This window comes from Tursiops truncatus, chromosome 7, assembly GCF_011762595.2.
Source record: "Tursiops truncatus isolate mTurTru1 chromosome 7, mTurTru1.mat.Y, whole genome shotgun sequence".
Taxonomy (NCBI): Eukaryota; Metazoa; Chordata; class Mammalia; order Artiodactyla; family Delphinidae; genus Tursiops; species Tursiops truncatus.
Window position 1 is genome coordinate 4,560,309 of NC_047040.1, and position 23,271 is coordinate 4,583,579.

The 23,271-nt window shown below is 49.3% G+C and overlaps 1 protein-coding gene and 1 long non-coding RNA gene across 12 annotated transcripts in view; both read right to left on the reverse strand.

Annotated features, from left to right (window-relative positions):
* AGAP1 (ArfGAP with GTPase domain, ankyrin repeat and PH domain 1) overlaps positions 1-23,271 on the reverse strand; it is a 555,489-nt gene that overhangs the window by 6,177 nt on the left and 526,041 nt on the right. The window lies entirely within an intron of this gene.
* LOC141279124 (uncharacterized) lies at positions 1,236-23,141 on the reverse strand. The gene is made up of 2 exons (XR_012332910.1): positions 15,369-23,141; positions 1,236-15,035 (listed from the first exon to the last, which is right to left on the reverse strand). It is a non-coding gene; the product is annotated as an uncharacterized lncRNA (long non-coding RNA).

Below are 23,271 nucleotides of genomic sequence, written 5' to 3' on the forward strand. Positions count from 1 at the left end.
CTAAATACTTAGGCAAACATTTTCTTCCAGGAGTAAATCTGGATTAGTTTTGCTTCGCTTCCTGGTCCCTACGAGGGACCCCCGAGCGACCCCCCGACCCTTTTCATTAGGCCATTTCTAGGACGAGCACGTGGCTGCAGCTGAGAACTCACACCAGCACCCGGAGGCCGGCTGCACAGCCTCCCTCACTTGGGCCAAAATACAAGCACAAAAGCGCCGGCGACACCTTGGAAATACCGGAAGAGGTGAAAGGCGAAAAAACCCCAGGCCGGGCCTTGCTGTTCGTGTTACTTAAAAACCTTATTTCAAATGTATTAAACATATGTTGATGCATTTCATAAATCGCCGAAGAGCAAAACGCGAATTAAATGAAAAGGGACAGCAGTGGGCGAGATACAGCCAGATTTTCAAGTTCCAATCTGCTAATTCTCATTTCTTGGTAGGCATTAAAATCAGACCTCTTTTACTCTGCTCCGATTGATTTTAATACTCATTGCCAAGTCATTCAGGGACAAACCAGAGGATGGAACACGGTAGCTCCAGTCCTAACTGCAATTATTCCATTTTCTTTTTAATATTGGAAGACCCCAGCCAAAGAACGAGGTCAGACCCCCCAGCTTCTAGCTCCTCTGCCGTGGTCCATGTGGTCTCTTGGGGAACGCCCCACCCCAAGCTCACCTGAATTCACTGAACTCGACACGTGTCTGAATGATGAGTGCATTTAAGCTGTTCTTTGCTTTTAAAAATCAGTGTCGTTCGCAATACGTAATAAAGGCAGGTCCAGGTTTCGTGGGGCTGAAAACACGTACCATTTGGGGAGCCTTCTGTAAGAGGAAGACTCTGAGATTATGTACGTGAAACGAGGAACAGGGAGGAGGGCCTGGGGCTTGGGCTTCCTTAGCCTGGAGCGGGGTGATGATTATTTGTGAGGGTTTCAGAACCTCCAACAACTCAAATACAGAAAACAGGCTTGATACTGGGAACCGTCCCCAAGTGATGCTGCCAGGAGACAAAAGCAGCGAAAGCCTCTAGGCAGCCTTCTCGCTGGGGCCCACCTTTCCCAGCCCCACGTCCACACGGCCCCTCACCTCCACCAAGGGCCTCCCCAGATCTGTTCAATGCACGGTTTTTATTATCTGACAGGACCACGGCTCTTCACCAAAACTTCTTGTGTTATTTAAAAATAAGCATTCGATGCCGGCTTCTGGGTCCTGCAGGACGGTGATGTTTCAGTGTTTGTTTTTTTTTTTTTCAGACACCAGGAGGCCGGAGAGCAAAGGAAGGCAGACCACTGGGCCTTGAGTCTGTGTCAGGCGTGCTGCTTCTCCACAGCTGAAATCCAACTGGAAGGAGCAGGGGATTCAGGAACGTTTCTGTTTTGTGGGAGCTAATTCAGCAACCCCCATGCGTGCATCAGCGCTTAATATTAGTTACAGCCTATGTCCTGCGGTCACTGTCCACGCTGACAAACCGGGAGGAAAGCTTAATTCTGCATGCTCCCTGCAGTGGCCAGAGGGAGGGAAAAGAGAGTCCACACTGAGCTAAAAGGCTGCGGGTTTCGGCCTTGGAGAGGCTGGCGTTCATGTGCTTGCTTTGTTCTTCTTTGTGGTGCAGATCTTTGCAACTTCAGTCACTTCCTGGGCCCTCGTTTCCTCATCTGTAAAACGGGCACAGTGACGTCTACAGCAGGCAAGGTGGTTTTGGAATTTGAAGTCACGTGTTCGGATGAAGTGCTGGCCGTACACAGTGGTTCCCTGACACATGGCGGCCGTGGCTGTCCTGATGCTTGAAGAGAAGAACATCTCTCAAGACTCGCCCTGCTGTCGTGCACACAAGCGCTCCCCGTGGGGGCGTCGCGGGTGATGAGGCGGCGTTGGGGGCAGGGGGGTGGGGCCTGACACTCCCGCTGGGTGGGCGAGGGGACCCTGGCCAGAGGCCTTGACAAACCCATGGGTGTCCTGTGGGGCTCCCCCTCCAGGGTGCAGAAGGACCTGAGACACTGGGGTGAGGAGTGCTCAGCAAATTCGAACGACCCCATAGCTGTCAGGACCTCTGGGGCCAAGTCTGGTTGGCCTCTGCCCGTGGCCTTGAGCATCTAAAGCCTTCCTGGATGTTATGGACTGACTGTGTCCCCCCCGCCCCCGATTCGTGGACTGAAGCCCTACCCCACCCAACGTGACTGTATTTGAAGACAGAGCATTTAGGAAGTAATCGAGGTGGACTGAGGTCACGGTCCTGGTCCGTATAAGAAGGGGAAGAGACAGCTGGGGGTCTTCCTCCCCGTGCACAGAGGAGAGGACACAGCCGGTAGGTGGGTCTGCAGGCCAGGAAGAGGCCTCAACAGAAACCAACCCTGCCGACACCCTGACCTTGGATTTCCAGCCTCCGGAGCTGTGAGAAAATGAACTTGTATTATTTAACCCCTCCGCCTCCTCTACCCCGTCTATGGTATTTTGTTATGGCAGCTGGTCTGACTAATACACTGGACAGCCACATGGTCCACTGTTTCCACTTGGCTTCTGTGCCAACAGTCACCATGGGAAAGACAGATACTCTGACGATGATTCCTTTTCTGCGAGAATATTCTGTCTAAAACCATTCGCCCCAAGAAACCACGATGCCAAAGCACAGATACCCTAATGGTGACTCTGACGTCCCAATCTTGCTTCTGGGATTCCCGGCTTGTCTCGGCCCAGCCTTTCTTTTTCCCCAAGGAAGGCCAGTTCAAGAGCAGTGTAGCTGGCAGTACATCACCTCACCTCATTCCAGTCCCCTGGAGGCTCACTGCTCACAGCCTCCGTTAGCTAATGAGCTAAAAAATGAATTATTGGCACGGCTGGCCATCAGCACAGAGGAGGAGGCCCCGCTCCTCATTTGAGCCCTGCGGTGACACACCTTTAAATAAATCAGCTGCACGGGACCAGGGAAAATGAGAGAATGGGCCACTCATCACAAGACACCAACCCAATCCCCCCAAAGAGAAAGACAAGATACAGTCGAAGGTACAGGAGTAACTGTTTTCTCTCCTTCTTGCCTAAGATGAAACCCTTTCCAGGTAGCCTTCCATGCCCTCTGGGCCCAGGAAACTGCCTCGTGTGTGAGCCTGGGGCCCAGGTCTCGGAAGCCGTGACTCCAGGGTCCTGTGGGGTTTGCCGGGCTCAGCTGGTCTGCTAGGACTGCAGCCTGACAGATGAGGCTTTGCCGCACTTGACCTTGAGGGGTGTTGACTCGGCCAAGGCTCCACCAAAGGTGATCCCGGGGGCGCACCTCACCTGCAACCCGCAGATTTAGTGCCTGCCGAATGGAATCAACTACCAGCACCAGTAAATACCGCGAGGCCCCACTGAGGAGGGGCCGTCTCCAAGCCGCAGGAGCGCTTCCTGTGATGGTGCTGCTGGTGACGGTGACGATGGTGACAACAGTGACCGGCTTTGTGGACGATTCCTGACCCTGGAACACCCGCCGTGTTCTTACGAGTGACCTACATGTCGAATGCTGAACACCATGCATGTGTGACGGCAGAATTGTGGCCATATTTTGGGAAATCATGACATAAAGGAAAGGCTTCAGGAAAAGAGATGGGTCATTTTTGTGGCAAGCTTCAGAAGATGGGGAAAAGGGTGGAGTCTGGAATTGACAGACACGGCTTTTTTTTTTTTTTTTTTTGTGGTACGCGGGCCTCTCACTGTTGTGGCCTCTCCCGTTGCGAAGCACAGGCTCCGGACGCACAGGCTCAGCGGCCATGGCTCACAGGCCCAGCCGCTCTGCGGCATGTGGGATCCTCCCGGATCGGGGCACGAACCCGCGTCCCCTGCATCAGCAGGCGGACTCTCAACCACTGCGCCACCAGGGAAGCCCGAGTTACCTGTTTTATATATAGTACTGTGTATATGTTAATCTTTGTTTGCAGTTTTATAGTAAACTTTAAGCCTTTCTCATCCTTCCTTGACCTTTATTTACCAAGCAATGGACAGGTCACTGATAAAATAGCTGGACTCTGTTGCACACACTAGGAAAATCCCCAAGAGCATCAGAGCTAATGTTTATTAAGTACTTCTGATGTGTTAGCCGCTGGGCTAATTATCTGGTTTCATTCTGACAACACCTGGTGGGGTAGGTCCTGCTATCATTCCCCCACAGTTTAGAAGGTGAAGACGGTCTTGCTGGGCCCCCGACCTGAGACGGCCCAAGCGGCTGTCCCCGGTGGTCACTGCCTGAGCTCTTCCTCCAGGCTCTGCCACCTCCCAAATAAGGAAACTTGATCCCATCTGGAAGGGCATCGCCTGCGTTGTGGGATTCCAGCCGAGTCCCCAGCACTCCGCCCACCCGTTCTCTTCAATCACCTCACCACGTGGTGATGGGTCAATGTGAGTCGCTTTGGAGAATCTAGAGCTGTACCACCCCGGGGGCAGCATGAGCCACGCACAGGTGTTTGAATTAATCCAGATGAAACAGCAAGTCCCGCTCCTCTAGACGCGCCACACGGGTCAAGTGCTCAGTGGTGCCAGGGCTGGCGGCTGCTGTCTCGGGCAGTGCAGACGATCTAGAGCGTCTCTATGACTGGATCTAGAGCTGCTCCATCCTGGCAGGGATCGTGCTCATCCAGACAACCTGTCTAGATCAGCATGAGGGAGGGTTTTTCTCTCCCATTTTTGTCTTACCCAAATTATTTGGGAATAACCATAAATGCAGAATGAAGAGAAAGGAAATCACCAATGTCTGTGTGGGAGACGGAGTGGAACGGAAGCCAATGCAGAGGCCAGCACTCAGGACAGCAGCTTCTCTAGGCAGCCGGGTCCCGGGGGGCGGGCACCTGTCACTGCTGGTGGCCATGACGTCACTGGAGCACCGCAAACGCACGCTGTCAGTGAGGAGCTAAGGGCAGGGCGGGTCTCAAAGACCCTTCGGGAAAGCTGAGGCGAGCCGCACGAGACCCGCGCCACGCCCCTTAGAGAAACGCCGTCTTGATGTGGTCGGTGGCCCCTCCTCTGTCCACCGGAGGGCTACAGGGATGCGGCCACACTCAGCCGCCACCAGCTGTGCTTGGCATCTGGCAGGGAGGGCCCGGGGTAACAAGGTTAATGCGCTGGCTTCCCAGCAAAGACCATTTTAGCAAATAACCACAAAGCTTCTGATTGACTTCCAGCACCGTTTTGTGGTCCCCAGGAGCAGACACGGGAGCCGCGGCCAGACGTTCCCTGGGTCCTCAAGGGGCCCACCGTGGAGGCAGGATGGACGATGTTTTGGGGTGACGTGCGGAGCGGTCAGCCTTCCCATCTCCACAAACGAGGCTTTCTCTGGCTCGGACCCTGGGCAGGCATGGCCTTTCCCAGAAGCCCCCTCAGTGTCGAGCCGAACGTGTTCATTTTGATGGGAGACCCTCCTCCCGAATGTTTGAAGGCCAAGAACTTTTTGGGGGCTTATCACACTGCTTCTTCCAGAAACATCTTTTTTCTTTCCCCCTCACGGGGTGGGAAAGGATTTTTCAATAGTGACTTTATTTATTTATTTGGGCGCCCCACGCGGCATGTGGGGTCTTACTTCCCTGACCAGGGATCAAACCCGCGCCCCCTGCACTGGAAGCGTGTGGAGCCTTAACCACTGGACCTCTAGGGAAGTCTCTCAACAGTAATTTTAAAGGAGATTTTGTAGCAAAGTGTACCAGAGTGGAGGAATGTCCTTTGGGGTGAGGTGGAGAAACTGGAGGAGACCTGCACTGCTTTAAATGGTGACCCAAGAGGCCAGGAAGAGGAAAGAAAGCGCTAGCTAGCAGCAAGGAATTTCCCAAGTGTCTTTCGGCCTCAAGCAAAACAGGAACTGGAAGGGGAGGCATGGTAGAGGGGGCTGGAACAATATGTTAGGAAAACAGAGGGGCTTCCTCTCTCTGCAGGGGAAGACCCCGGCCCACTGCGAGCCCCGGCACGCATGCTTTCTCCCCCGGCCGCGTTGCCAAGGGGGCCGGCCTCGGGATGGGGGAGGGCAGCCAACAAAGACTGATGGCTATTTATTCCTTAATTACCAAAAGCTTTTAAGAAACTGGCCACTGTAAATCCCACATGCAGAGAGCAGAAGGCAATGGACAAGGATTTATGCTCACGGGGCAAAGACAAAATAAATATCCTGCCTGACTTCGGATCAATATTATGAGTGTTTTTGCCAACCTGCAGGGTGCTTTATGAGCTCGGAGGAACAGAACAGGATCATTATTAATTAAATAAAGTCAACTGCATTAGGCTTATTATTTCGGCGAGTCACAGTTAAGTGTGCCAGGCGGCAGGGGTTGGGGGCGGGTGGGCAGATCGCGGCCCCGGCAGCCCAGGAGTGAGAGTCTGTGCTCAGGTGCAGGCCCCGTGCGACAGGCTCAGCCCTGCGCCGTCCCAGAAGGTGCGGGTAAGGGCACTCGTCTCCCCGCACACCTTAGTCCGAGGTCCAGGTGGAGGCCTGGGGCCCTCGTGGCTTTGTTGTCATGAGCACTGGGCATCTCCCAGCACCTGCCTGTTTGGAACCTGACCGGGCTGAGTGGGAATATATCCCAGGATACAAGCAGTGACGCAAATGCAACATCATCCCTCTACAGGTTTGAGGCAACCTAGGAGGATTTTGCTTCGGAACCTCAAAGCCGGAATAAAGGAGACGTCAGGCTGGGTCACCGGCTCGCGCTGGCCTGGAAGTGAGCAGGCATTAGATGAATGAATGCACAAAACCCGGCTCAAGTTCCACAACCTGTTGGTTGTCTGCAATGTGCTGGTGCTTGCAGGGAAAAAGAGACCCGGGCCTTTCGGGGAGCATGGCTGCACTCATCCTCTCCGCAACCTCGGTTTCCCCTCTGGAGAGGCTGCTTCTGAAGTTCAAGGCCCCCACGAGCATCCGCTTGGGAGGTCAATGATGGATGGAAGGTGCCCCCCTGGGACTGGGTGAGCCCTGCACAGTCGGGCCAGACATCCCCCCGCTTCCCGGGTCTGTGCGACGGAATGCCTCCGCTGAGCCTTCTGTTTGGACAAATCAATCTGTACCTCGCGCAGCACCCAGGGCAGCCACCCACTCATAGCTTTCAACCACCTTGTTTGGGACCAGCTCAACCTCGGGCCACTCCCAGACGAGGCAGAGATGCAGCCGAGGGGCCTCTCCAGTGGATGCTGTCCTGCTGCCACCAGCACCGTGACCCCGGCAAGCGGCCCAGAGAGTCTCCCTCCCCCGCTGCCCCGCTGCGAGCCACCTGCACTGCGTTCTCAGGCTCCACTCGTGAGAAATTCATTCCAGAATGAAAGAACCTGCTGCATTCATTTGCTGGTCCCTGGAATCGCAGCCCCCAGAGCCCACCTGTGTCAACCCTGCAACTGTCCGCTCAGGAGGCCACCAGGTTAGAAAAGGTGGGTATGGGTCAGGGGAAGGCAGGACAGGGGTGGAGGGCTGTCTTCCGGGTGCAATGGACAGAGCTGGGGGCAGTGCGCAGGGAGCCCAGAGGCCGGCGTAGGCGGCAGGTGGAGTGGGGAGGAAGCAGAGTGGGGACGCTGAGAGCAATTTCGAGAAAGTCTAACTCTTAAGTGAATCATTTTCAGAAGCAGGTTACGCCAGTAGAAAAAGGCAGAACATCAGATTGTTCCAGAAGCAGCTGAAATATGTTCAACATTTTTTTCAATTTTTAAAATTTTCAATGTTTTTTATTTTCAATATTTTTATTGAAAATATTTTTTATTTTTAAGTTTTCACTATTTCCCCCTATTTTCTCATCTATCGTAAAATAAGACAACAAGACACAGGAAGTTAAAGGGAAACATGGCCGTGGCACTCCTCCCTCCACTCACAGACTCTCTTCTTGTCTCTGTGCTTCCTCCTTGTCATTTCCACTCACAGACACAGCTCATCTCGTTGGACTTTTAGCACAGACGCCTTTATTGTTACGTGCAAAGCTGGTCTGATAAACTAAGTCTGTGAGTCAGTTTGCAAATTGAGTGTGGTTTTTACACAGTAACCCTAGCTCAGCTGCGGGAGCCACACACACACTGGATGCTTCTGTAGGTCAACACTAGAAAAAAGGCGGACAACTGTTTGAAAGCATAAATCCCGATAAATCTGTGCCAAGTGAGAGGGAGCCTGAGGCAGTCAGGTGAGGCGGTCCTAGATTCTGCGTAATGTGGCATGAAACGGGACGCACCCCGGCGGCACTCGCGGCAGCCCTGTTGGTAGGACCCCCATCACAGCGAATTAAGTTCACCATAACAGTGGCTGATGGGATCGGCTTTGGAACATATCACATCATAAACAGATAAGGGAAGAGAAATGGCCCTTTTCCTCCACTCGGAATACTGTAAAATGGATAGAAGCCTTTGCTGGGTGTGCACCAGTGCCCTTTAAACACCAGGGAGCAAGAACTCCATGGCTCTTCTTAAAAGAAAAATCGAGTGACAGGATGGAGTGGGGCAGAGGGCCAAGCATGACCCGGTGGCTGCTGGCTAAGTGGTCATTAAACACACAGAGAGAGAGAGACAGAGAGAGAGACAGAGAGAGAGAGAGGGAGAGAGAGAGGCTGTAGGTTATGGAGTGGTGACTCATTTGGAAAGCAATGGAGAGTTGAGTAGGTTTCTAGTAAAAACTGCCAAGTGGCTTTAAGAACTACAGTCTTTGGTAATATTATTATTTTTTAAGACAAAAGATGATTGATTTTAAACAATAAAGAATCATCTTAATGTAGATTTCCTTTTAATTTTTTTCTGGGGGTGGGTGCACAGAGGGAATTGGAAGAATCACATGGTTCCTCAATGGCAAAACAAACAAAACAATAACAACAACAACAAAATGGATTTTAAAAGAGGAAAAGCATTCCAGAGGGTTTGCAAATGGATAAGGGCATTTAGAACAAATTTGCATGTTATCTTTTTTCAAAATATGAAAACACAGAAACATGCTGAAAGACACTAATATGATTGGGGTCAGCTGGACTGACACATTCCTTACAGTGGGGATGACTTGCCAGCAGCCACTCACACGGGCCAAGATGAATTCCATTCCAATGTAATGACAACTGAAAATTTATTAGAGACCCTCTTAGAGAAAACCCAACAAATGAAGAATGCTAGTTTTTCATTCTCAACTAATCTTAAATGTTAAAAATATTAGACCCACATCGACACATCCACTAGGTAGTGTTTTTTTCTAAATTTGGTTGTGAAGGGGTGGGGCTGATCCCAAGAACGATCATCAGGAGTGTATTCGTGAATTCTCTGGAGTAAGGAAAGCATTTACTATGAAAGAAGCTAAAGATAAATTTTTTCCTTAAAATCACCAAACTTCTATCTAATGGGATCGGAAGGCAGAAACTGGTCAGATGTTTTATTTTCCACAATCGACACAGAGTTTAACTTGCCCAACGGCACTGTCTTTGATATTAAGACATTAAAACATTAATGGCGACACTCGAGTCTATCTGCTCAGCTTTTTCCTGGAGCGGGAATCTTAGCACAGTGGCATGAAGAAGACCTCGGGGGCTCACCAGCCCGAGGCCAGCTTCATCTGGGCGGGCGCAAGCTCTGCAGCTGCACCCTGAGCTCACAAGGGGCCTGTGCTTGGTGTAATGGTCTAAGGGTGCTGTCTTGAAATTCCTGCTAATGACTGGACAAGGGCTGCACAGTTGCATTCTCTACTGAGCCCCATAACTTCTCTAGCTGGCCCAGGACAGGCCAGTCGCTTTCAAGTATCAGTTGGTGGCAAAGCTGTCGCCAATCCACTGTAGTGAGCTTTCCATAAAGCTAGATTTTTAAATTTTTAAGGCAGGCCTTTTTCTGATGCTACATTCTTTCTGCTTTTCTGGATGCTAACACGTCCTTTCACGAAATCATGGTGATAGTAAACGATTTATTTAATTTCCTAACTTGGCAACGTTAAGAACCAGCTACTACCACATCTACCCCCTAAATATATTTTACAACCTGACGTAACTGGGAAGCTCCATCAGCCCAGTCCCTTTCTGCGGATGGTTTTGTCCAAGGCGGGACCGCTCGCTGGGGCAGCCAGGAGACCAGGGCAAGTCTCTGCTCTCAAGCCCATGCTCTGGGCTTTCCAATCTGTCCTTGTGCATGAGGATGTTTGAGAGACTTTAAAAAGTCTCTTAGAAAAAAAGCATCTCATCGAGACAGCCGACACTCCATTTTTAATGTGTCAAAAATCCAGACCCACAAAAAAAAAAAAAAAAAAAAAAAATCCAGACCCTGGGAAAACAGTATGGAGGTGCCTCAAGAAACTAAACAGAATTACTGCAGGGCCCAGCAATCCCAATTCTGGGTTTATAGCCAGAAGAACTGAAAGGGGTACTTGTACACCTGTGTTCACGACATTCCTCACAATGGCCAAGAGGTACAACTCAAAGGTTCATCGACAGATGAACAAAATGTAGTCTAGCTATGCAGTGGAATATTAGTCAGCCTTAAAAATGAAGGGAATTCTGATATTGGCTGCAACATTTGTGGACCTTGAGGACATGATGCTAAGTGAGTTGCACGCAAAAAATATTGTATGATTCCTCTTACATGAGGTCCCGAGAGTAGTCAAATTCATAGCGGCAGAAGGTAGAAGGGTGGCTTTCAAGGACTCGGGGAGAGGGGATGGGAGTTACTGTTTAATTGGGACAGAGTTTCCGTTTGGGAAGATGAAAAAGTTTTGGAGAGAATGGTGGTGACGGCTGCATGACAATGTGAACGCACTTCCTGCCACTGGACTGTACACTTAACATTGACTAAAACGGTCAATTTGATGTTCTATGTATTTTACCACAATTAAAGATAAAATCCAGAACCTGAATGCTCTCTTGTTCCCTCATACAGATACCACTGTGTGAGTCTCTGACATTTCATGCCTGCCTTTTGACGGCTCATACACTATTATACTCCAGGACCTCAAAAACAATATAACATTATTATTGCTAATATGTGGTCTATGTTCGGTTTCCCCCAAATGATCCCAAAATGTCCCCTAGAGTTGAATTTTCCTTCCAATTCAGAAGTCAGTCAATGAGGATGCGATGCACCTGGTCACCCCACTTCTTTCATCTCCTCTAATCTAACAAACAGTTCCCTCCCCTTTTTGGTCTTTCATTATATTGACTGTTTCAAGGACTCCAAAAGCTAGTTCTATGGTAGAAGGTCCCCCACCCTGTTTTGTCTGATTTGATTCAGGTCACATATTTCTGTTGCGAACACTACACAGGTGGCACGTTCTCCTCTGTCACATCAGGAGGTACAGACTGGGGGGTGGTCCCAAGGCCAAACCTGAGCACAGGGTTAAAGCAGGGCCCCTGGTCCTGTCCTCTCTCTGGAACCTTCTTCCTCTTAAAACTAACAAGTGATCTGGGGGTGGATACCTCGAGCCGGTGAATCTCCTGTTCCTCTAAGACCTTTCCCTCTGGGGGCGGATACCTCGAGCCGGTGAATCTCCTGTTCCTCTCAGACCTTCCCCCACAAGTGCTGTGGCATCACTTACGATCGCCGATCAATTATTACATTCTCAGTTACAAGACAGAGCTTTTCCGATTCTCTCATTCTTTCTGTTTATTAGTTGGCATCTTCTGTAAAGAAGAGGTCCCCCCCTGCCCCTTTCTGGAGTATCACTGTAGATTCTTAGACTTTAGAAAACTAAGTGTGTCATGTAAACTATTATCAACATGATGCTTTTTGATCCTTAAATTGCTCCGGTTTGGCCAGTGGGAGGCCCTGTGCGCTGCCTGCTACTCTATCTGACATGTCTCCCTTCCTCCCTGTCGGTCTCTTGCTTTCTGGTACAGCAGGATGTCCTAGGTCCATCCTACTTTCTCAGATCTGGAATAAGCCGTTTCCTTAAGGAGTCCTGATTCTTTTTTACGGAAGCCACCATTGATTTTGCTTTGTTTTTATCATTTAAAATTTGAGATAATTGTAGATCACATGTAGTTAGAAGAAATACCGAGAGATCCCATGCACCCCTTACCTAGTGTCCCCCAATGGTAGCATCTTGAAAAACTACAGCACAACGTAACAGTCAAGGTATCTTGCTATCGATACAATCCAGCCATCGTGTTCAGATTTCCCATTTTACTTGCAGTTGTTCAAATCTGTGTGTATGAATTTAGTTCTACGCAATCTCATTAAAGGTAAGTTTCCGTATCTACTCCACAGTCAAGATAAGGAGCATCTCCCTTACAAGGGTCCCTCTGGTTGCCCTTTTATAACCACACCCACCTCCCTCCTGCCCATTCTCTGCATCTCTAACCCCCTGGCAACCACTCGTCTGTTCCGTTTCTATAATTTTGCCGTTTCGAGAATGTTTTGTAAATGGAATCATGTGGCCTGTAGTCTCTGGGGATGGGCTTCATTCACTCAGTGTAATTCTCTGATGACCCACCCAAGCTGCTGGGTGTATCACTGCTCACTCCTTTGCACTGCTGAGTACTATTCCATGGCACGGATGTGTCCCAGCTTGCTTAACCGGATCACCCACTGAAGGACGTCTCCTATTCTGGGCTGTTACAAATAAAACTGCATGAACATTCGTTAAAAGGTCTTTGTGTGAACATAAGCCTTCTTTCTCTGGGATGAATGCCATGGGGTACAGCTGCTGCCGGGTCATGTGGGACTTGTGTGTTTCGTTCTAGAAGAAACTGCCCACCTGTTTTCCAGAGTAGAAGAAATCAATTTTTCAAAACAAGAATTGATAAAAAGCAATTCCTTTATGAAAAAGGCACTGTGGGGCTTCCCTGGTGGCACAGTGGTTGGGAGTCTGCCTGCTGATGCAGGGGACATGGGTTCGTGCCCCGGTCTGGGAAGATCCCACATGCTGCGGAGCGGCTGGGCCCGTGAGCCATGGCCGCTGAGCCTGCGCGTCCGGAGCCTGTTGCTCCATCCGCAATGGGAGAGGCCACAGCAGTGAGAGGCCCGTGTACCACAAAAAAAAAAAAAAAAAAAAAAAAAAGGCACTGTGAGGGCCCTTATGATTTAGAGGGACGTGACATCCCCGCATCAGAACACGGTACCCTGGGCCACTGCAGCCTCTGTCTTCATCCCCTCCGACACCCCTGGGCAGACTGAGGGGCACAGATTAGCTTCAGGAATTTGATGGGACAGAAAAATGAGTACAGACACGCCAATGTGTGGGGGGTGTGTGGGTAGAAAGCACGGCTGAAGAGGTGGCACGGGGGATCAAAAAGGGGGTTCACACGTACATCGACAAGCGAGGACTGAGTTTACACGGTGGTCAGTGAGAAAATGGCAGCCCCGTCTCTGCTAGTTTCCAGTAGAAAAAAAGGGATGAAAATAACACAAGTCTGAACACCCGAGAGCACACTGCAGACGCGTCTCCTGCACACCGCCGTCCCCAGTTCTTGGCTCCGACGGGGGCCTCTGGCTCGCCTGGAAAAGCTGTGTCTACGTTCCCACACCTCTCTCCCGCTCCTCCCCAGTCTCTCCGGGGCACATTTGGAAATTATTTTAAAAGATAAAATGCCTCTAATCTGTTACCCATTAGGAGAAACACGTGAATATTATTTTCTAATTTGTGACTCTTGAGTGTGTCTCAAACACCAGAGAGAAGTAATTGAAATAATTATGTCTGATCCTGCATATTTCTATTATGTTCCCGAAATAAGAGGGTGGATGTGTCCTCTTTGCGTGATATGCCCGGGGGTTGAAAGTATCCCTGAGAACATCAAAGCGCTGGACAAGAATGGCCACAAAACTGCAATTTCTACCCAGCCCGGCGGTGGCCCGAGCAGCTGGGGCCCTGGGCCAGGCAACGGCTGAGTGGAGACGTGGGGGGTAGTGGGGCTTCCCGGTAAATACGGGCTCTTCCCTGCAACCCACTTGCCCCAAACTCCCCTACCCAAGTGACTAATTTGCTGCTGGAGACCTGAAGTATGAGGCATCAGCCTGATTTATAACATGAGCCGCGTGGATTTTTTTTTTTTTAAATCCAGTTATAGTGCGACTTGAGTGACTAACTCCTGAAAATTGGTAATTTCTTGGTGGTTAACAGCAGAAGGTCCACCAATGAGAGGCGAGGCCCGCTAACAAATTTATAGGGCGTTATATGCCAATTAGACCTCGTCAGCCATTCAAAAGGCAGGGACGCCAATCAGGTTACCATTCCACAAATGCACCCTTTATCACTGACACTCCTGCAATTCAATCCCCCTTTATATGTTTGAAAAGCAGCATATTAACGCTGACTGTACAGGAACCTAATTTTCAGACGGCCTTTCTGGTTAAACCACCTCCCTTTTCTTCTATGCAAACTCGTCTTTGTTCTCCAGCGGGAAACAAGGACCTGACATGAGCATGAAATGTACATGGGACAAGATGCATTCCAGACTCTGGGTTTCCCCGCCAGACACCGGCCCTCAGGGGAACCTCAGGGTTTACTGGTATCACTATGCTATTATTTAGTCAGGCACCACCTAGTCATATGCTAGCACACCCAAGGCCTAGTGGGCATTCATCTCCACCTCGTGGTCACTGGACAGTACATCTGCTGGAACGCAGTCCTGGCATCTGGGGGACCAAGAGGCACAGAGGTAAATACGCTCTTTTCGGAACAGTGAGGAAACAGGTAGACCTGCCCAGGGAAACAGCATGGAAGTTTGCTCGTTGCATTAAAGCAGCTGACTGGACTTTTAATTTTGTATGTTTTCTTTGAAGGAAAAAAAAATTCACAGAAGTGCACGCTCTCTGAGAAAAAGCCAGCTGTGTAGAAATGTACAAAATGGACTTAGCTGCTGCTGCCCACATCACTGGTCTGGCTTGCACCCTCTCCTCCTGGACATTTCCTGCTCTGCACAGCACCCCAAGTACGGTCTCCACCCCTTCTTTTTCCATTCCCTGAAGTGATGAATGTCAGCTCCCTTCCACCTCTATACTTTGAAATATAGACTCCTTCTTCCCCTTACCTGAAGTGAGTTCTTTGAATCTGATTTGATTACCACCAACATCTAACGCCCTATGAAGCATTCGTTCTTTCAAGGAATGTCAATCGAACACTCACTAGGAGTGAGGTACCGCACTGTGTCAGGTTCTGGGCTGCAGGTGAACAGAGGCAGACGGATAAATAAATACATCACAGTGGGAAAAGAACTACCTTTGTAATATAGGCTGTGGTAATGGGATTCACAACACACTGCATAAGAGAGAGAATCTGTGCTCTTCGTTTGGAACTACGTGGACGGCCCTGGATTTAGTTTACTAAATTTAAAGTGTAGCTAAACCCAGATGAAAAAGGAACCCTATTTCCTGCAGCTTAAGAACACAAAATGCATCAGTAAATATCAGAGCATCTACAATTGGTGGGCAGCCTGTGAATCACTTAAACAAATACTTAAGTTCACAGAGGCACCAACCTCACGATATACCTACCATCCACTAGCCCAAGAGTAAAGGCAGCCTCTTGGGACACGCCAGCCCACTGACATGTGTATCAGAAGTGGCTGGTGTTTCAGGATGGTGTCACAGACAGTGGCGACACCAGGCCCAGACTCCACATGTGTCCTTGCTTAATGGGCCTTTTGGTTTTCCAGCAGAGTTGGAGTCAGAGACTCCTTCACAGCACTGTCCAAAGAGACCTAATTCCCTGCAAAGAGATCAAGATATCTGGATGGAGAAAAACATGCAGGCAGGGCCACGATTCGGGTCGGGGGTCGATGATGGGGCCACAATCTCTAAAGAGAAAAGGATAATGAGGAAGACAGATAAAAGCTCCCCAGAGCTGTCCATGTTCTAATACCTGGAACCGGTGACTCTGGGACCCCACTGTGGCCGTATCACTGCGGGGCTGGAGTCAGAGAAGATGTGATGGCAGATGCAGAGGTCGGAGTGACGCAGAGCCACGAGCCAGGGGAAGAGGGCAGCTTCCAGAAACCGGAAAAGGCAAGCAGATGGGCTCCCGTGGAGCCTCTAGAAGGAATGCAGACGTGTCCACCCACTTTGGACTTCTGACCCCCAGAACTGTAAGATAAGGAATTTGTGTGACTTGAAGCCACTGAATTTGTGGTCGTTTGTTACAGAAGTGGTAGAAATCTAACATTCACACTGTCAGGAAGATCAAGATATGCCACTCAGGCAGAAGGACTATTTTGAACTGAAGATATCTGAGAGTCAACAAATGCAGGAAAAGGCTTTCTCTGAGCTACCTGTATCTGCCTACAAACAGATCCTCCATGAAGAAGAGCTCAATGGCTGTAAATCCCCTCCCTGGGAGTTTCATCGACCAGGGAGGAGGGACTCTTACCCCAGGAGCGATGAGAAGTTGGCATCACACCCATATAAACTTTGTCACCTCCTAAGGGCCCAGTGATCTTTCCTAAAAGTTGTTTGTTTTCCCGTAAGCGGCCTTTCTCCTCTTCCCTTTCCGTTATGAAGACGGCTAGTACATAAGCGCTCAAATCTCACCATCCTTTTGGGATTCACTTCTTTCTTGGATGCCCCCATGCATGTAAGATTAAAAATTAATAAATTTGTATGCCTTTTCTCTTGTCATTCTGTCTGCTGTCAATTTAATTCACAGGCCCCCAGGTACTGAACCTAAGAGGGTAGAGGAAATGTGTTCTCTCCCCTGACAACACCCCGCCCCACCCCCGGCCCCCAACTGCTTGTGGAGGGGATAACTCTCTGAGACCTGGCAAGGCTGGGACCCAGGAGAGGGTGACCAGCATGGGTCCAAAATGAAAGGACACTGGAGTAGCTCCCCACCTTTCTGGAAATGACAGTTACGGAAGCTGAGGGTCTCTCTTGCTCCAGTGGGGAATCCTGCCCAATCAGCACATCAACAAACTGGACAACCAGGCCTTTCTGACCCGTCCCTCAGGCCAGGGGACGTGGATAACCCTGGCCGGGGAATGGTGCTGACGTTTTACCTGACTTGCCAGGTACAGTCACGTGCCTTCTGTGAGGCTGACCAGCCCTCAAGGTCTCTGCACACCTTCAAGCTTCTAGAAGGGGGAGCTCAACCACACAAATACCCCCTCCCCACAAAGACGGCTGGCCTCCCACCTCCGGCCACAGCCCATTCTGGGGTCCTGGATAATGATTAATCAGTCTGGGTTCACTGAAGCCCACCTCCCCCCACCCCTGATTTGGTCCTTCCTGGACAAAGGGGACGGCTATGTCTCTGTTGTCACCTAACAGAAGATGCCCCGTAACTGCCTTAACAGACTCCCCACTGCACCACAGGTTCACAGAAGAAAGCCTTTACAGATGCCAGGTGATCATGCCATCACGCCTGGGAGGATCCCCGTCCAGAGCCTCGAACTGGTCCTGTCCCTACTGCCCACCCCGACCCCCATTTCCGCAGGAGCCGTGGGGGGCAGGGCGGGCTCTGGGGACGACGTGGGTGGATTCGCCGAGATGGATGTGTCACCAGGTGAAAGGGCGGAGCTCCCGAAGGCTGCCCTTCGCTCTCCGGGTGGTCTTCCTTGGAGGGGGTGTCGGGGTGCAGACTGACACTCCCACCTGGGCTCCCTCACACTCCCACTTCGCCCCTAAACAGCAACGAACGCCCCGTCCCCTGATGGGCTCCATAATGAGAAGCGCTGTCAATCACAGCTCCATTAGCCGGGACAGACTTTCACTTCCTGAAACAATTTATTGGATTCCCAGAAGCAAACGGCCTTCTTCCTTTTCAGCTCTGTTTTTAGGGAGCTATTCAGAGGGAGTGTGTGTCCCTTCTGTTCCCGCTGGGCGGCCTTTGTTTCCTTCATTTACTCACGAAGACAGTTTCCTGAGTCTACCTACCTCCTCTGTCCTGGGTTTCCCGAGTATTTGCCAAAACTTTTCCCCCCACTGGTTCAGTGGTTACAAAAAACCCACCAGCTGTTTCCAGCTACTGAACCAGGGAGGGAACCGTGAATTTTATTTGCAGATTTTGGGAGGGGGCAGGGCAGGGCGTGGGGGAGGGGAGAGGGGAGGCACATACTTGAAGAAATTAAACTCGGGCAAAGAAATAAAGAAACCAGGCTAAAGAATGGAAGGCAGACGATGCGCCTAAGCTAGAACTCTGGGGTCCCGGCCCTCCCTCACTGCCTCACTTCCGACGAAGAATTCTATAAAGAATAAAGATGCCTGGGCTGAAATTGTACCTTAAGAAGATTTACAATTTTTGGACCATGTTCACGCTTACAAGATCTATGTTACGAGTGACACAGTCTTACTGGGATAGAATTTCCAACTGTTTAAAAAACCTACATGACCTACAAGAAAAGTGCTGCCCAAAGGATTTCAAAGGTCAGTGTCTCTCCCCGTTATGAGGAGAAAGAGAGGATTCAAAATTACATAAAATAATATTTTTCTTCTACTGCTCTTCTTCAAGAATAATATACACCTAGCAACTGCACTTGAGCCGGGAGGCCCTATCCTTGAAGCATAAATCACTTTCACTTTTAACCTGGGAAAATAGGCTGAAGGAAGCAGTTATGTCTTGCCTCTGAGAATTGCACGTCAATAGTAAATCGGGGGGCACGTTGAGTGCCACTGAGATCCGATCAGGGTAGAATTACGCAGCCACGTAAGAAATAATATCTATTAGGCTAATGTAATCACTGAATATTTTACAGATGAATTAGAATTTAGAATCCAATTATTTCCAACATTTGGACTGTCAGAGCCTGTTTCTAAGCAGGGGGAAGAAAAAAAAGCGGGGGGGAGATGAGGGCAGGTTTTAAAGATGCAGTGACTGGGATGGACCCTCTCCTGCTCCCAGGCTGCCAGAAGAGCAGAGACATGACAACTGTGATCAGGGTTTTGGCCATCGCCCCGCCCCACCGAGCCCAGTGAACCCAAGGCCAGGATTCGGGATTGTTATCCCTGACGGACAGCCATTGTCCCTGCCGGGAGCCCTCCTCCCAGGCTGGCACGCTTTCACAAAGGAAGCTGGCCGGGCCACATCCTGGGGTGGCCCATGGAGCAGGACCGCAGACCGCTCTCCAGGCCTGGAAAACCACAGGGTGCCCTCGGGGGCCACTGCAGGGGCCTGGCCACGCCCAGGCCTGCCTACCCCTCTTCCAGCAGCATCCCCCCACCCCCGGCTCCCTTTAGAGCTGGGTTTCTTTTTATGGATGGTCAGGGAATGAGGCAGAGACAAATGAGGAGAAGGAAGCAGCTCGAGTGAGCTCTGGGATCTATGTGAGCTGGTACCACCACCTGGGACGGGCTCTGTGGTTCCAGGTGTGGGGAAACAGGGGATGGGTGGAAACTGAGGCTCGGCTGTGAGGTCAGCACTAGAGCAGCTGCAATGGAAATGAGTAAACAAAATTCTTACAATTGATATCGGAGTGATGAATAGATTTGTCTCAGAGTTCAGAGTTGTTTTTTTAAATTCAGAGTTTTTAATTACTTAGATCCAAACAGAGGTTTCTCTAGAGGAAAATGACTGAAAAATAATTTTTTTTTTTCTTTTGCCTGTTACTTTTTTTTTTTAGGACAGAAATGTGCAGGAGCCCTTTTCATCATGGCTGCTTTGCAACGCTCAAGAATCTCCCACAGTCTCATAACAGAGCGGGAATGTTAGGGAGAAAACCCTCCACTTAGAATGCATTCCGGAATGATCCTTACAGTGTGGAATGAACGAACGGGCCGTGCATTTAAATTTTAATATGCCAGCAGGTCACGGGGCTGGCCGTCCAGACTGAATACACTTGTGTAGGTTTATGGCAGCTGGGCAGACACCTCCTCTGCAGGAAGACACAACTAAAGCGAGTTACAGCCATTACCTGCTGGGACCTCCCAGTCGTACACCCCCGACGGGAGGGAAGTTTGGTGTTTACAGGCCACGGGCTTTTATGACGGGGGTGCTTCCTGCCCGGCTCAACAGACAGACGGGGCCAACCTACAGACTTTGTGAGTCCTGCACAGTCTCTCCCACCTGGCATACAATGCGTCCTTATTGTCCCTTGAATTACTGAGCTGGACCGCCCTGCTCCCTCTCAACTAGAACCTTTGTGTGCGCGCGTGTGTGTGTGTGCACGCACACATACACACACGCACACACACATTTATCTCTTTGATTCATTTAATTGAGGGCAGGGCATTGGATAGGATCTCAGGCCTCAGAAGAGGCCTCCCTTGTTCTAGGATGATTTATCACAGCTCTTGAAAACACCTGTTCATCAGTTTATCCTTTTGTACAAGATCAGACAATATCCAGTTTCTTTAAAGTACTTATAAAAATCTTCCTATGTAATACATTAAGTTAAAAAAACCCCACAAAATTATAAGAAAACAAACTCTATTTCTCTGTTTAACAGTAATTGTATGAAAGCTTCCCAAATTGGGGTGATTGTATCTCTATGTATCCACGCACACACACATACACACAATTATACGGAATTCCGGTGATTTCTTAGTCATGGGTATTCTCTGCTCAGCAAAGGTTAAGCTGGTAATTGCTGAAAATAGTGTCTTCAAGGCAAAGCGTGTGTGTCTTCTTCTCTGCAAAGGAGAATCACTTGAAGCACTCATGCATCCTTTGATGGGTGCAGACCAAAAAAGTCACTTCCTTATGGCCAAACGAAAACAATCCTTTAACCTTTCCCTTAGGACAAAAGTCAGCCTCCGACGTCACATTATCAACGTGACAGGCCTGCACGGGAAACAATACTTACACGTGACAAAAACTGAGCTCCGCACACGTTATGGGGAACACACAGGCTGACTGAAAACCCAAGACGGAAGGCTCCCTGTCGGTCACCGCTTCCCGTAAATTCACCGAGTTGGCCAGTCTAGAAGGTGAGACCTCCTTGCTTCTTTATTTACTTATTTAAACAATTTTTATTTTATATCGGAGTATAGTTGATTAACAATGTTGGGTTAGTTTCAGGTGTACAGCAAAGTGATTCAGTTATATGTATTCTTTTTCAAGTTCCTTTCCCGTGTAGGTTATGACTACAGAATATTGAGCAGAGTTCCCTGTGCTATACAGTAGGTCCTTGTTCGTTATCTATTTTAAATACAGCCGTGTGTACATGTCAATCCCAAACTCCCAATCTATCCCTCCCCCGCACCTGAACTTTACCATAAGTTCGTTCTCTGTGAGTCTGTTTCTGTTTTGTAAATAAGTTCATTTGTATCACTTATTTTAGATTCCCCAAGCGATGTCATAGGATATTTGTCTTTCTCTGTCTGACTTACTTCACGTAGTACGATAATTTCTAGGTCCACCCACTCTTGCTTCTTTAAACTTGGTTAAGTCTCCTAATCCAATCACCACTGCAGGTAAAGTTGTTTGCCCCTGATGGGCCTGGGGGGAATCATCTTCCTTTCTGGAGGGGACGGAGCAGTGCTCCCCCCAGCCCTCATCCGCCTGGGTGCTTGGGAAAAGCTCTCCCTCCCTGAGAGATCACGTGGGCAGCAGCCTCGAAGCAGGACCTGGTCTGTGAGCTACTGCAGCCGCGTGCTTAATTAATGACCCTGCTGGTCGCAGCTGGAAGAGCTGAGCTGGGGGTGATTAATTAAATTAGCTGGCAGAGGAAATTACAGTGGAAAAGCCAAAGTTTGATTGCTCCATAATTAACCGCAGTGCAAATAATATCTGCATCTATAACTTCCAGCGATGAGATCAGAAGCCAATTGAATTTGGCAGTGATTGAGGCTGGAAATATCCTGTGGTGAAAAATGATAGGTTTGTTCTAGAGGGAAAACTTACAGAAATGGACATCTAGCAAATGTGATCGGGGAAAAGGGCACCAGGGGAAACTGCAGGAAGGAAGCCTTACCTTTCAAGCTGCCTTTTTCCAACATTAAAACAACTCTTCTTTTTTCATATTTCTTTTGGATTAGTGACTAGGCGTGATAGCCTATATACCCTGTCTCTACATTTCAGATTTGACTTCCCATGCCTGGAACCTACGTTAGGGTTCCATCTCCCTTCCTCGTTCCAGGGATTAAAACGCAATTCTCAAACAATTTCATAGACTGATAAGAGGGGATCACTTTCATCTCCCCTAGAGAAGGAATCCTCTATTTAGACCATCAGATGTGTGAGCTATTGCTGCTTTTCTGGATAATGACATTTTTTTCTTCTTTGTAACAATTTCATGTTCAAAATATGGTTTCATTAGCGATAGGATTCTACTTAAAAGAAAAAAAAAGTATTTTATACAGATAATTGCCCTGCAAAAAACTGCAGAACTTTAAGCAGACGGAAACATTACATCTTCCACCATCCACATATTTTCACCAGCAAGTCGTTTCAAAGCAGAAGTCATGCATTTCTACAGGAAAAGCTCTCGCTAATGACTTGGTGGCTTTGGACTAGGAGGTGTGGCATCTGCCTGGCAAGTGGTCAACATTTTACCCCAATCTTGACACACAGAGACGCTCTCAGTCAAATGGAGGGGACACTAGAGCTGTAAAAATGTGACATACAGGGAGTTTGGGATTAGCGGATGCAAACTATTATATATAGGATGGATAAGCAACAAGGTTGCTACTGTAGAGCACAGGGAAATATATTCAATATCCTGTAATAAACCATAACGGAAAGAGTATGGAAAAGAATATATATGTGTGTGTATATATATATATCTGAATCACTTTGCTGTACACCTGAAACTAACACAACATTGTGAATTAATTCTACTCCAATAAAATAAATTTTAAAAACGTGACAGAGTGGCAACGTCTTAAACGTCGTATATGGTTCAGAAACGTATCCCTAGGAATTTCTCACTTGAGCTGCACAACAATCTAGTGGGTAGACAGGGCAAGTATTGTTACTCTCAGTTTTTTATTTAAGTGAGAAAGTTGAGGCTCTGGGTGGTCACTGTTATGGCAGAGTTTGACCCAGCCTTCCTGCCCACAGCCCTCATTCCAGCCTAGGATCCCCCCTCCACCTCCTGACTAAACACGATCTTCCTGCCAAGAGAGGGCTCCATCCTCACCCCAGGTTGGGATGTGCCCACAAGCACCACACCTGGATGGAGAAAAACATGTAGGCAGGGCCACGATTCGGGTCGGGGGTCGATGATGGGGCCACAATCTCTAAAGAGAAAAGGATAATGAGGAAGACAGATAAAAGCTCCCCAGACCTGTCCATGTTCTAATACCTGGAACCGGTGACTCTGGGACCCCACTGTGGCCGTATCACTGGGGGGCTGGAGTCAGAGAAGATGTGATGGCAGATGCAGAGGTCTGAGTGACGCAGAGCCACGAGCCAGGGTCTTCCCCTGGCTCGTGGCTCTGCGTCACTCAGACCTCTGCATCAGGGCAGCTTCCAGAAGCCGGAAAAGGCAAGCAGATGGGCTCCCGTGGAGCCTCTAGAAGGAATGCA